General features: G+C 54.0%; 1 protein-coding gene and 1 pseudogene across 3 annotated transcripts in view; one reads left to right on the top strand and one right to left on the bottom strand.

Moving 5' to 3' along the window:
* Nucleotides 1-14,136, top strand: part of AGAP1 (ArfGAP with GTPase domain, ankyrin repeat and PH domain 1) — a 562,113-nt gene that overhangs the window by 138,477 nt on the left and 409,500 nt on the right. The window lies entirely within an intron of this gene.
* LOC114896445 lies at nucleotides 6,312-6,834 on the bottom strand (annotated as a pseudogene).

Here is a 14,136-nt window from a genome sequence, read left to right as displayed (position 1 = left end):
AACTATGACTGTGTTTGGAGACAGGGCCTTAAAGAGGTTATTAAGTTAAAATAAGGGCACTAAGATGGACCCTAATCTAATAAGACTGGTGTCCTATATTACAAGAGGAGATTAGGACACAGGCACAGAGGGAAGCCGATGTGGAGACACAGGGGGAAAACACCACCTACAAGCCATGGAGGGGGAACTCACCCCTGCCGACACCTTGACTTTAGACCTTGAACCTCCAGAGCTGTGAGAAAACACGATTTCTGCGGTTTAAACCCCTGAGTCTGTGATACTTTGTGACAGCAGCCCAAGCAGACAAGTGCAGTGATGTTTCAAACGCCATTATGAACGTTAAACTGTTGGTCTTGGTCAGCAAGGTCATTAAAACCTTGGTAGCCAATTAATCATTTATGGACATTTTCCTTTACCCTTTTTAATCCTTTTGGAAATCATTTCTGCTTCTCTGTGCACACCGTTTTCTGTTAGCAAAATAAATCTCTTCTGTTACTAGAAATGACGAGATTTTGCTTTAGAAATAACGCTGCTAATATAACCCTTGGAGGAGCTGAGTTGACAAAACCGCGAAAGGTCTGGATCCCCTGGGGGATGGGCAGTTTTCCTGATGCCCACGCCGTGGTTCTGATCTAATTGTATGCGGAGTATGTCTGATGCTAAGAATTTATGGCTTCGTAAGTGAGTACTTCCTCTTTAGGGAAGGGAGGACTGCAATTGACAGACTTGCTTGCTGCCTTCCAGGGTCGAGGTCAGGGGCCGGGACCAGGGGTGGTGACAGGGCCCTGGGGGCACACAGGGTGGGGGGCAGGGGGCAGGTTTCAGGGGGGCCGGAGGGGGCTCTCCTGGAGGGGGCGGGCTCAGCAGGTGGACTGGGCAGTGGGTTGGTGGTTTGGGGCCATTAGGTTTTCCTGGGAGGGTTGCCCTGGAATCTGGCTGGAGGCTGAAGCCCTCTCAAAGCCTGTACAGGGAAGGGGAGGGAGCCTAGGGCTTTGCTCAGCCCTGAGGGAAGGATTTGGGGTAATCTTGACCCCTGGACTGGTACCTTGTCCCTAGAGGTTCAAGTGAAATGGGAGCCTGTTTTACCCCAGGCTGCCTTGAACTCTCAGTTTCCCATTGCACGGAGCCAGGTGAGGGCGCGTGTGTGTGTGTGTGTGTGTGTGTGTGTGTGTGTGTGTGTCACTTCCTCTGCCTACCTGCTTCCGAAGTCTGTTACCTCTTTACCCAGTACCACCTGCAACAGCAAAATGAAGTTCCCCCTCTTCCACAAAGCACTCTCACCCTGTCTCCCCACCCTGACTTCCAGTCCAGCCTTCCTCTGTGGGCTCGGCCTCACCCCTTGGGTGCAGTCGGTGCTTTGGGGAGGGTGTCGGGGCAGGGCACACCGGGAATGAGATCCAGGGCACCTTTTCAACCCCTCTGTGAGTTACTTTCCAAGTCTGTAAAATTAGGGATAATAGCAGTGCCCACCTTATCGGGGCATTGGGGGAATAAAATGGATGAACTGTGTCAAAGCGTCTGTGAAGGGCCTCTGGCTGAGCCTGGCCGTGGCCTGCCCTCCTCCAGCCTTGGCCTTGGCCACTTCGGCAAGAGGAGCCCAGGGCTGCTCTGGCTGAGCCTGCGGGCCCCCTGAGGGGAGACCTGGGCTGCAGGAGGTTGGGGAGCGGGCCCCTTGGGGGTCTGGGTGGAAGTGCTAGAAGGGCTGGCTTGGGGGTGGGCCTGCCTGCCCTGCTGGTGGCCTGGTGTCTTCGAAGCCTCAAAGGTTAAGCCTCTGGGAGGACGGAGCCGCACACAGTAGGCTTTGGAACTGGGAATCTTCGATCGATGTAAAATACCTTTCCACATCTTGTCTGGAAGGGAGTGGGTAAACTGAAAGTGCGTTGCATGGGTGGCTTACAAAGAATGGCCACACCGCGGCCCTTCATTCTTGGCCACGAGTGAGACCCGCCCCTGGCCTGGCCGCAGGAAGTGGGCCAGGCCCCTGCACCACAGCCTGGGGGAGGTGGCGTGAGCAGGCTGCAGGCCCAGGTTCATCCCTTCGCTTGATGACAGCCTGTGAACACTGGCAAGTTCCGGGGGAGTGGTGTGTGCCGGTGGATTTGTGGATGGCTGTCGCAAGTATTGAATTTCCTTGGGTGTGAACTCGTAATTCCATAGCGCAGTCTTCCTGGGAAAAAGGCCTTTTGCGTGAACATTCTGCCGCCTAGGTCACCGTTTTTTGCGCCCAGAGATTTCCAGTGACAGCTGCCGCCTCTCTGGAGATTCTCGGACGGCTTGGGTGCAGCGATGTGGTATTTGCAGAGTGGCCATCCCTGTGGGTCCTCCACAGCTCCTGACGGCTTCTCTGAATGTGCCATCTGAAAAGTGAGGAAAACCATTATTATTTTTTTCTTTTTTCGGTACGCGGGCCTCTCACTGCCGCGGCCTCTCCCGTTGCGGAGCACAGGCTCCGGACGCGCAGGCTCAGCGGCCGTGGCTCACGGGCCCAGCCGCTCCGCGGCACGGGGGATCTTCCCGGACCGGGGCACGAACCCGTGTCCCCCGTATCGGCAGGCGGATTCTCAACCACTGAGCCGCCAGGGAAGTCCGAAAACCATTATTTTGAGAACTTCTGAAGTGCCAGGTGCTCAGAGCCTTTGGATCCTTGCATTAACTCCGGGGGAGGTCCCATTAGTGGCCTCCCTTTAAAGAGTTCTAAGTTATTTCAGGTGTTGTGTTTCTTCGAGGGTGTTCTAAGCACCTGACTCAATAGCCTGCATTTCCTTCTGTCTCAGGAAACGCCCAGTGCTGGGCGGGGAGCCCCTGTCTGTGGAATCCCCGCTGACCACCCCCATCCCGCAATGGCTGGGGACCCCTGGGCGAATCCCCTCCCGCCTCCTTTTGCATAGTAGGTGTGGCCCAGGCCCGAGGGGTGGGCGGGGAAGGAGCCGCCCTACCAGGGGATCCCTCCAAGGAAGGCCTTCTCCAGGCTCCAGACTGTCTGCCCTCTGACCAGCACTCCCCTCCCTAAAATGCAGCTTCTGCTGGGGGGGTACTCCCCACAGGCAGTCAGGCTCTGGGAACTCGCCACCCCCCCCCATCACGTTTGCCTGTTTTCCACCAAGGGAGGGGCACCTTTGCTCGGGGGGCAGCCACCCAAGATCAGCTGCAACTGAGGCTTTCTGTGGCCAGGGGAAGAAATGAATCACCGTGTTCGCCGTGTCTTTCCCTAACCGCTGGAGACTTTGTAGATAAACTCTGAGGGGGTTGGGTGGCCCTGCGGTGTAGCTGTATAAACTGGGGCATCCCAGAGTGGGGCGGGGCCAGCAACTCAGCTGACCTCTGCCGTTATCTGTAACATGACAGACCAAGGCACTGCTGCTCCCCTCCGGGACTCAGCTTGATCAGCCACCTGGGTTGATCAAGTGAACCATCAGGCAGCGTTTCTCAAGCAGAACGCTGATAAGGGCTGGGGTTTAGCGGTGAGGTTGGTGGCCCCATGTCAAGAACCCTGATCTTCTGGGGGAGGTGGTTACGTAAATGGTGAATGTCAGGTCAGAGCAGGGTGATCGATACCCAGAAGGGGTGTGCACAGGTGTGTGTGGCGGGGAAGCCACACACAGACACCTGAGCCCGGGACCCAGTGATGAGAGGAGGTAGCTGACCCTGCAGCCCCAGCAGGAGGCAGTGGTGAGACTGGGTGGGGGGGTGAGTCTGGACTAGGAGGCAGTTTGATGGGTTACAGGGAAGACTCTGGGGATGCAGACGACACACGCTTGCTCTAGGCATCGGGGCCGGTGCTTCACAGACATCATCACATTTGGTCGTCACATCTGCCCTGTGATTATATCACCTTACTGCATAAGTGAGACTGGGTGCAGAGACTCTAGGTCACTTTCCCGAAGTCACACGGGGTTTGCATCATTCTGGCCTTGGAGTCCGGCACCCCGGTGGCTGTATACTGCAGGGGCGAGTGGGGGCTGTCTGGGGCCTGGGGCACCAGTGCAGGAGTGGGCATTTTCCTCTGCAGACGACACGAGTCTCTGGGGGTCTGAGCAGAATTGTGCCCTAAAAGTCTGATCACAGCAGAAAGGATGGTTGCCCGAGAGTGGGCTAAGCCGGGGCTTGGGGCAGCCAGGCCCGCCTGCTCTGGGAATCCGGGGGAGGATGAAGAGGATGGGGAAATGGAGGGAGGAAGGAGAGTTGGGAGGACGTTGGCAGAGGCCAAGGGCACGCAGATGGAGGAGAGGCTCTTGTTCCTGTTTCTTATTAAATGGGAGATAATTGAGCATTTTCATGGGCTGGCCTGGCCGAAGGAGAGGACACGATTGTGATGGATGGTACAGGGTCCGTTTGCCAACTCTGAGCGGGAGACGTGGGTGTGGTTGTGAGGCTCAAGAGCGAGGCCGCTCTGAACGCTGGCCCGAAGTCTTCGTAAGAGGGCCTGGTGCCCTGGCGTTCTCAGGGAAGGCGGTCGGCCTGGAAAGTTGGAATGGGGAGGGTGGGTGGGAGCCCAGGGCTGCAGGATGCTGGCACCTAGCCCTTCCTGCTGTGCGAGCATCTGCAGTGGGCCCGGTGCCTCCATGCTTGAGCTTGCACGAGAGCCTCCTGGAGATGCAGAGGGTCGGGTGGGCGCCACGTGCTGCCGGGCCGTGGACACCTTGTGAGCAGCGTCGGTCCAGTGGGGTGGAGTTTGGATGGACGCACCTTTGTGGGGAGCGCAGGAGCAGGGGTCTCCGAGGCACCAGGGGCTGGGAGGGTCGTGGCTGGTGTAGACAATGAGATGTCTCGGCCTTTGCCGGATACAGAAGGATCTGAAGGATTGGGAAGGAGAGGGTCCATTAAAATAACCGCTTTGGTGCAGTTCCGGAAGGAGAGGCTGGCCGGCATGGAGGGCTGTGGGCAGAGGAACAGCTGTTGGAGACGAGGATGGTAGGACAGCGCTAGCTCTGGGTGTGGCCATGGGAGGAGCCTCTGGAAGCCAGTGAAGGACAAGGCCACTGGGGCTGAGGAGGCAGGTGTGTGTGACCTGGTTCTCCCGGCCGCCCCCCTTGGGGTGGAGTGGCTGTGACAGAGTGACAGGAGAAGAGGGACCCAGGGATGGCACCTGAACCCCAGCTCCGCACATCACTTGTTGCGGAGCCAACTAGTCATGTCTTAGGTGGTTATATGACTTTGTAGTTTAGAGGCTTTTCAGGCTGCCCTAGATCCACCCACAGTGGTGCCCAGAGCTGGCAGGTTAGGCGTCATGCACCTCCTTTTCCAAATTTGGAAAGTCTTGTGCTGGTTCATTGCCAGGCAGATCACAGAAGTGTTAGCAACACTCCTGGGGGAACAGCGATGACGCTGGAGGGGAGAGTCAGTAAAGACTTTGAGTCCTGTGGGTTGTTTGGCCGTGGCCGCTTTATTTATCATTCCCCCCTCGGTCCATCCTTTTTCATGCCTGGGGTTGGTGGTGATTTTTGAAAGGAGGCAAGTGTAGGACACCACCATAACTAGGTGAAGAAGCTCAGAGCTGCCCTAGTTGTCTGGGCTAGAGACCCAGCCTTGCCTTCCCCCTGCGCCCCCCTGTCCTCCCACCTTCCTGCTCCAGGAACCCCTCACCCCTCGCCCCTGCTCCTTGTGCACTGGCTGCCGATGACCAGTGTGTGGCAAGCAGATGAGGAGAAGACGTAGATGTTCTATTCCATCTTACTGCGTCAGAACTCATCCCGGCGACCCACTTGTCTTCTGTCCCCAGAGCTCTAATGCAAATTGTAACTACCAAGGGGCTGGCTGCTGCCATCAGCCACCGTGGAGCGTTTATCCTCCGAGCCTGGGGACCACGGAGCTGGTGACACGTTGGCTAACGAAGGCAGGAGGCTGGTCACATGTCTCCCGCTGCGGATTTGGGGCAGAGGGGGGATTTGGGCTTCGAACAGGCATCTTCACACGCTGTTTTCAGCCCTTAGAGAAAAATATATCAAACCTTCAAGTCCCTGGGGCACAGATGAAAGATTTCCAGATATCTCTGCAGTCAGATACCACACAGGATGCAGTAGTGATAACTCGTGTTCAGACAGGCTCTTCTTGATGGTGAGCTTTGTTAACAGTGCAGATAATAATTCCCACGGCATTATTTGTGTACTCGATTGTTAGTTCCACAGAAGTTCTGGATTTTACGAATCTTTGGGGTTGTGGATCTAAAGACCAGCCTGGAAAACGTCCGGCTGTCGTCACACACACTTAGGTGGCTGCTCTTCGACAGCTCCTGGTATTTTGTTTTTACTCCACAGGCTGTTAGGAGGGTCCGTATCAGACTCTTCCCTGTGTTTTTGTTTTGTTTTGTTTTGTTTTTACAGTCCAGGTCTTTTATTTTCTTTACACCCATCATGCCATGAATTCATAGGGAATGGGCTCCAACAGTTCAGGCTCCTTTCCGTTGGTTCTCATGAAGTGTGCTTCTCTGGGTGGAGCAGGCTGGCGCTTCAGCTGAACCCAAGTCCCTTTCTCTTTGGCTTCCTTCTTTTTCTCGTCATTCTCCTTCACCCGTTTCAGGAAGCCGTCTCGGCTCTTAGGGTGTTTAATATGCTCGATACGCACACGAATTCTCTTGGCAAGAATCTTGCCCTTAACCTGTTTGTTTGCAGTGATGCCAACAGCATGCTGGGTGACATTGTAGACTCTCCCAGTTTTGCCACGGTAACATTTGTGGGGCATTCCTTTTTGAACAGTGCCCATTCCCGTGATATCTACATTATCACCTTTCTTGTAGATTCGCATGTATGTGGCCAAAGGAGCAACTCCATGTTTTCTAAAAGGCCTAGAGAACATGTAGCCGGTGCCCCTTCTCTTTCCCTTTGTGTTGGTCATTTTGGCGAATCACTGGAAGATGGCAGTTCCGACGGCAGTTCCGGCCGAAGGGCTCTTCCCTGGGTTTTGATTGTCTACGATCGGGCAGATTTTATTGTTAGGGGAATCCCTTCTGGTGGATCCTGCAGAGGAAAATGTTACCAGATCAGCCCAGCCCCTCGGCCCCTCATGCACTCGAAAGGCTGGGAGGATTAGGTAATCTGTGGGAGTTCCTTGGGTTTTCTCCACACAGATTCCAGAGCCTCTTTGCAGCTGTTCAGGGGACAGGTGCAGAGTTGTGTGTTGCCCTTGATTAAACCCTTCTGGCTCATCAGCTGAACCGCCGCAGAGAGCTAGAGGCCGGAAAAGGGGAGCATCCCTGCGGGGAGCCCCGGCTGCAGCGCAGCGTCTGGCATCGCAAGGGTGACCGTAGGCGGGAGCTGCTCTGGTTGTCACTCCATGGGGTGTTGGCATTTGTTTCCACAAAGTGACAGGGAGGAGGCTTGGCTTCCATTCTATCAGCATCTTAAGTCACTTTTGCCTGACACTTAGCAAGGAAGCCCAGGAAGATGTTTCTGACACGTTCCTGTATTGGGGAGTGAGAATCTATTCGTAACTGACAGGGAGCATCCTTTTGAAATCAGGACTGCTCCTCACTGGGCTGCTGAAGTGGCTCTGAGGTTTCCTAGGGGCTCCTGTTCCGGCTGTGTGGACGGCCCTCTCCTCTGCTCTTCTCCTTTGGCCTCGGGCAGGTGGCTTCCCGAGGAGTCAGCTGCTGTATCTGTGAAATGGGTCAAATTAAAATCTCTTCCAGCTGTAGCTTGCTGTAATTTAAACAGCGGTTCCTGTTTGCAAAGGATGGAGTGATATCACCCTGAGCTAAGGCAGGAGCGGACCGTGTGACAAAGTACCTCCAGCCCTTGGTCAGTGGCCCGTCAGGGCTGTGCACAAGTCCCTGCAGGGGCTCGTGGCGGGAGCTGAGGTCCCACGTGCCCTCAGGTGCTCTGTCCACACCTGGGCAGTGCTGGAAGGCAGTCCTGGGTCCAAGCCTCCAGGCATCTTGCTTCGGACATTTTCTGATTAAAAATAATACAACATTGCTTTGGATTTTAAATAAGGTAGGGCAGAACTTCAGTTTTTTCCTTTCCAGCATTTTAATCACATCCATGATACTTATTCATTTTAACTAATTGTAACTGATGACGTGTCTGTCGCAGAGTGAGGACCAGTCGTGGCCTCCTCTGTAACTCCTGCTGTTCTTCGGATCTGGGGACAGACTACTGGAAATCATCGCTTCTCTTTTTTTAGAGAGAGTGTCTGGAGCTTTCCATTACTACAACCAGAGGCAGGCAGGACTGGCTGAATTATTAAAATGGTAAAATGAAAAGCTGAGAAGACGGGAACCCCTAGTCCCCTTTTCACGTGGGTGTGTCTCGTCAGTGCCTTTGGATCCGCCCCGGGGCATTTTGCCTTCAGGAGACATTTGCCAGTATCTGCCGGCCGGGGGGGGGGGGGGGGGGGGGGGGGGGAGGGGTGCTCCTAGCATCTAGTGGGCAGAGGCCAGCGATGCTGCTAACTGAACACCCTACGATGCCCAGAAGGCCCAGAGCGCTGCGGTGGACACACCCTGCTCTGGATGAAGGCCAGATACTGCTTCCCTTTCGGAAACCTTTTTTCTTGAGTATCTCAGGTAGAAATAATAATCTCCTGCCTTCCTCTTCCCCACCTTCTTCTTATCACATGTAACACTTTCCTCTGTTTGGTGGTTATTTGTGACACTTGTCAACCCCCGCTGTCAGAGGTCCACCGACTGTCAGGGTGTTTGTTCCTGATTCACCTTCGACATGAAATCGTCTGCAAGTCAAGTGTGAGCGCCCACGCTGCTGCCCCGCGCAGGTGTGGTGCTGACCGCCGGCATCTGGTAGTGATCACCTGTCACCTGGAATCCACAGGAGAGCCCCCCAGAGAAACCTTTGCTGGCAGGATACTGAGCTGGACCTGAGCTACCGCTGAGGGTGGGTGCGTGGGTCTCCAGCCCCTCCTCTGCCCCGGCCCACCTGTAGGGGCACCCAGCTGTCTGGCTTCCATGGGGACAAAACCGCCTGATTCTCAGATCTGAGGGTGCCTTCGGACGGGCAGTGGATTGAGAAAACCCTTTCTTCTAAGGTCACAGCAAGTGCAGTTGTGGTCAGTAGCTGCTGACCCGGTTACGCCTGGAGTGTGGCTGCCTTGCCTGTTGAGGCCGCACCTTGGGGCTTCCTGTTAAGACTGAAGCGTGTGGAGCACAGGCGCTGCCTTGTGATGTCTGTGCTTCCGTACACATCCCACGGTCCCGTCGTTCGGCTGGCAGTGACCGCATTGCTGTCGGTCCTTGAGGAAGAATGCCGCTAAGACATAGGTGCTCAGAGGCGCCCTGTGGTCTTTCTTCTGCTGAATGCCCTCGCCCCAGGGACTGAGCACGTGCCTTGTCCTTCTGTGACTCAAGGGCCTCTCACTTGAGTTCCACTTGAACCTGCAGTTTATAAAGTGAGGGAAAACGGGGCCCCTGATGAGTTCAGCCCAGGCAGGGTGATTGCAGAAGCTCAGCATCACAGTAGATCTTACATCAGAAACCCTTCCTCCTGCAAGGGTCTGACTCGAGTCTTCTGCCAAAAGGTAAAACGTGAAATTGTTAGGAAAACATACATGTCTTTCTTTGCTTCCTATTTTTATCTGTCAGTCAACCTGATGCCAGAAAAGAGGCTGTCCCGTGTCCCGTGACAGGGGGCGGGATCCTTCGATGGCTCCTGGGGCGGGCGTGCAGAGGCCGGGGCTCGGCCAGCGGGTGGCAGGTTTCTGCTGCCCACAGATGTGGTTCTGCGAGGATACTGTAAATGTGATGACTGGCTGGCGCGCTCTGCTGCTTGGAAAGTCAGCTTGCGGAGCAGATGGCTCTGCTGACTACCAGGGGTTTCCTTTAAACAAGGCTGATCAGCTCTAGGAAAGCTTGCAAAGTAGTATTTTCATGCAGAATGTTTAATTTACGGGCAGCTAGAAATGGCCCGGGACAGGGAAGTCGTGGGAGGGTGGCCAAAGGATCTCATAAACTTGAGGCTGGGGGAGGGAAGCCAGCTGCCGAGGTGATGAGTGGGGGCGTAGGTAGGGCCGGCCCCCTCTCCTGGACCCCCCATGTGGTCCTTCCCTTTCTGACATTGGCATCTCTGCAGTGCCAAGGCTTTGCCTGCTTGCCTGCCGGCTGCGCGGTTTTGATGTGGCAGTGAGATCGACTACAGTCTTCCGTTCTTTTTTTTTTAAAGCCAAAATGGTGATACAGATATACTCCATGGCATGGAAAAATTCAAGAGGTAATGGTCTAGCAGGGCTGCTTTCCAAAGCAACAGGAAGATAAAGCAGTCCTACCCACCTGAACACATATAGTATGATTAGTTTTATTTTTCAAAGGCAGGTCTGGCTGTGAGAAAGGATTTCTATTTTGGAGGGGCAGGTTCTGGCCGAGCCTCTCTCTGTCTTCTTTGCATTGGAAGAGCCCATGTATCCAGGGCAGTAGGGAGAGGCCATTCTCCCAGGTTTTTCAGTGCAGAAGATCAGGCCTCACACGGAATCGTTACGATTGGTATGGAAAATGGGTGCTACCTGTGAGGCAGAAAGCACTGGAAGATAGTGAACAACACCGGCTGTAGCAGAAAGAGGTCTCCTCGTTCAGTGTCATCTAAGATTCCAAGTTATCTAAGGTGGATAGAATGGAATCTTCTACTCTGCAGCCTGCATCTTCGGGCGGCTAAGTGCAAAACCCGGGCTGGATTCCAGACAGCCGCGGAGTGATTGGACAGACCCTAACAGTTCAGTATTTGAGTTCTGAAGAAATGCTGTTTTGGGCTTCCCTGGTGGCACAGTGGTTGAGAGTCCGCCTGCCGATGCAGGGGACACGGGTTCGTGCCCCGGTCCGGGAAGATCCCACATGCCTCAGAGCGGCTGGGCCCGTGAGCCATGGCCGCTGAGCCTGCGCGTCCGGAGCCTGTGCTCCGCAACGGGAGAGGCCACAGCAGTGAGAGGCCCGTGTACCGCAAAAAAAAAAAAAAAAAAAGAAATGCTGTTTCTCCCCCTTGGGCTCTGTGAATGCCCACGATAACAAGATGTATTTTATATCTTATGGGGCAGCTGATTTCATATTAAAATTCATCTCAATGTTTGGAAGTTGCCATGGTCTCAAATACTAGTGAGAATAAGTTAGGGCCTTGTTAGGGCTAAGTTAGGGCCTTGGATTCTGGTCCTAACAGAGATCCTGGCCTCTCTGCATTGCTGAATTTCAGTTTCTCTGCTTATAGACCTGGTGGACCTTTAAGTCTCGACAGCTGTAAAATTGGAGGCTTTTACTATCTCTTTGGGTGCTTGTCCATCAGACGCTGGGCCCTGCCCTGTACCACCCTTTCATCCTCCTGTCTTTGTGTGTTACGTCACTTGGCCTTGAGAACTGCAGCGTCTTTCACAGGTTTGTGACTTCTCGGAGGACAGAGAGACTCTGCCTTCTCACTGCGGAGTGCCACAGTAGATGCTCTGTATATATATTTGATGAATAAATGAACAAAAGGAAAAATGAATAAGTGAAAACTTGCTGAGATGTTGAGATATCATTTGTGTTCAATTAGTGTCAAATGCAGTAATAGTCACACATTTGTTTCTCTCTCTGATGTCCACAAAGCAGGACGCTGACAAAAGAAATGGCGCTGAAGCATGGAAATGGGCACAGGCAGTGTGACCCCAGGTTTAGCTGTCAGCCATGAGCTGTGTAGCCTTGGGGAAAGCACACACCCTCTCTGAGCCTTCACACTCCCCTAACCTGTGGGTTCTAGAAGCCTCATTCTGATAGATGCTGATTACTGCCTGGCTCTAGCTCTAGAAGTTGGTGATCTGTGTGTCTTATCAAAGGGCCCTTTTATTGAAACTCAAAAGGTAAGACCGATCTGTCCTGGGGTCCCCATCTTTGCAGTGAGGACATGTGAGAGACACATTCCTGAATCCTTTAGTGCCAAGAGCAGGTGGATGGAGCTTGTGAGCCTGTGACAGTGGCAGTTTTGTGTCCAGGTAGAGCCACTGAGGGTGGTCAAATGTGTTCTAAAGTACTTAAAAAAAAAAAATCCTTATTTTTTAGAGTAGTTTTTGGTTCATAGCAATATTGAAAAGAAGGTACAGAGAATTCCCACATCCTCCCCCCGCCCGCCTCACCCCCCAGTACATGCACCATGTATGGACCATCAACATACCCCTCCAGAGTGGTACATTTGTTACAACGGATGAACCTACACTGACACGCCATCCTCACCCGAAGTCCATCGTTTGCATTAGGGTTCACTTTTAGTGCTGCACATTCTATAGGTTTGGACAAATGTGTAATGACACGTATCCATCATTATGATATCATACAGGGTATTTTCACTGCCCTAAAAATCCTCTATGCCACAAAGTATCCTTTTAAAAATAAACTCAACCACCTTTTGATTTATTTCATCAAATCCAAATATTTCATTTCACTCTGAGGTAAAATCCAGATCTCCTAGGTTATAACCTCCTTTGTAAGAGACGTCATGATTCATCTTCGTATCCTTTTCAGTGCCACAAACACAATAGTTGCCCCATAATTACTTGTTAAGAGATTAAAGAAGGGAAATCAGCACTTGCGGAACAGCTGTCTAATCCCAGAGTCACACCTGGCCTGGCCTCGAGCACTTTTCTTAGAAACAGCCTCTCAGTCTTTGGCATTTCCAGGCCTAGAGAAGGCTGTGTGAAAGCATCCGGTTTGATGAGTGGACGTTGTCTTTACCACATTTTCCTTCTGAAGCTTTTAAACAGAGAGATCTATGTTCAGGACATGAAGAGCTAATGCGTCGATCAAGTACGTGTGAACATAGTGCATCAGATAATATGAAGAACCGGTGTCTACAGCGCCAAGATGTAGCTGGTGGAAAAATGATGGGAGAAAAATCAACACTAAATAGTAGTGGTAAAGGGACTTCCCTGGTGGTCCAGCGGCCAAGACTCTGCGCTCCCAATGCAGGGGGCCCAGCTTCAATCCCTGGTTGGGGAACTAGATCCCACATGCCGCATCTAAAAGATCCTGCATGCTGCAACTAAGACCCAGTGCAGCCAAAATAAATAAATAAATATTTAAAAACAAAGACAACCTGTTGATTAAAAAAGAATACTAATGGTAAATATTTAGCACTTAACACAGAATGCCTGCACATAGTCTCAGCTAATTCAGTCCTCACAAGAACGCTCAGCGTTTAGGTACTGGGTTTTTGTTTTTGTATTTCTTTTCCATCCCCACTTGACAGGTGTAAAAACTGAGCCCTCTAGGAAGGAAATGGACAAGCAGGGCTGGGACAGGCAGCTTTCTTTCTTCTGCTCTTAGCCACTGTATTCTCTGGCCTGTTATCCAAGACAGCAAATGCCTGCCTGTCAGGAGTTTTCCCCCACCCGTTGGAAAAATACTCCAAAATATTATTCTAGGAGTGAAACTGCGCGGTCCTTCACTTGGAGGGCCCTGGTTTGAACCGCACCCCCATCGCCGGATGCTGCCTTCCTGGGCCCTTCTTTGTTCTCTCCTTCCTGGGGGGTGCACTTGCTCCTCTGTAGTTAGGGCAACAAGTACCTAAGATACCTTGCTTTTGAAAACAAACCTTTTGAGTCGCTCCTTCAAAGCTCCTTGATTAGGAGAGGTTCTTCCTATAAACCCTCAGCAGGTGAGAGATGCTCCATATTCTGTTTGCTTTTGCAAGCCAAGCCCCAGAGTGTCGGTTCATGCGGGCGCAAGCCCCCCCGTCCCCGCTCCTGCCCTCCGCCACCCCGCCAATCCCCCGGAGGCTCCGGTCCGCGCGGCGGCGGCTATCCATCCCGGCGCTTAGGCCTGGCCGCCGAGCCGCGCGCCCGCCGCCGCCGCCGCGCTCCCGGGACTCGGCAGCCGGGCTGGGCGCGCGGCCCGCGGTCCCTGCCCGTCTGCCCCTGCCCGCCCCGCCCCGCCCCGCTCCGGCGCGCATTTCCATTTTAAACCGCCGCCCGCCAGACCCTCGCCCGCGGCCGGCGCAGTTGCCCGCGCGTCCCGAACCCACGGAGTGGCGGAGGCTGCGGAGCCGCCGAACTGTGCAGAAAAGGCCCGAGGATGAGAGCGGGCCCCGCGCCGTAGACAATGAAGCCGCGGGCGCCGCCGCCCGCCCCGGGTCTTGCGCGCCGCGACCGCACCTGCCGGCGAGACAGTCCCCACGCCTGACCGCCCGCCCGGCCCCGCCGGCCCATGGCTCGGCGCCCCGGGCCCGGACCCCCGCACTCGGG

Source organism: Monodon monoceros, unplaced genomic scaffold (assembly GCF_005190385.1).
Source record: "Monodon monoceros isolate NGI ecotype Baffin Bay Population unplaced genomic scaffold, NGI_Narwhal_1 Super_Scaffold_16, whole genome shotgun sequence".
In the NCBI taxonomy this organism is placed as follows: domain Eukaryota; kingdom Metazoa; phylum Chordata; class Mammalia; order Artiodactyla; family Monodontidae; genus Monodon; species Monodon monoceros.
The sequence above is the reverse complement of the archived record's forward strand: the minus strand, read 5'-3'. Positions and strand labels throughout refer to the sequence as shown.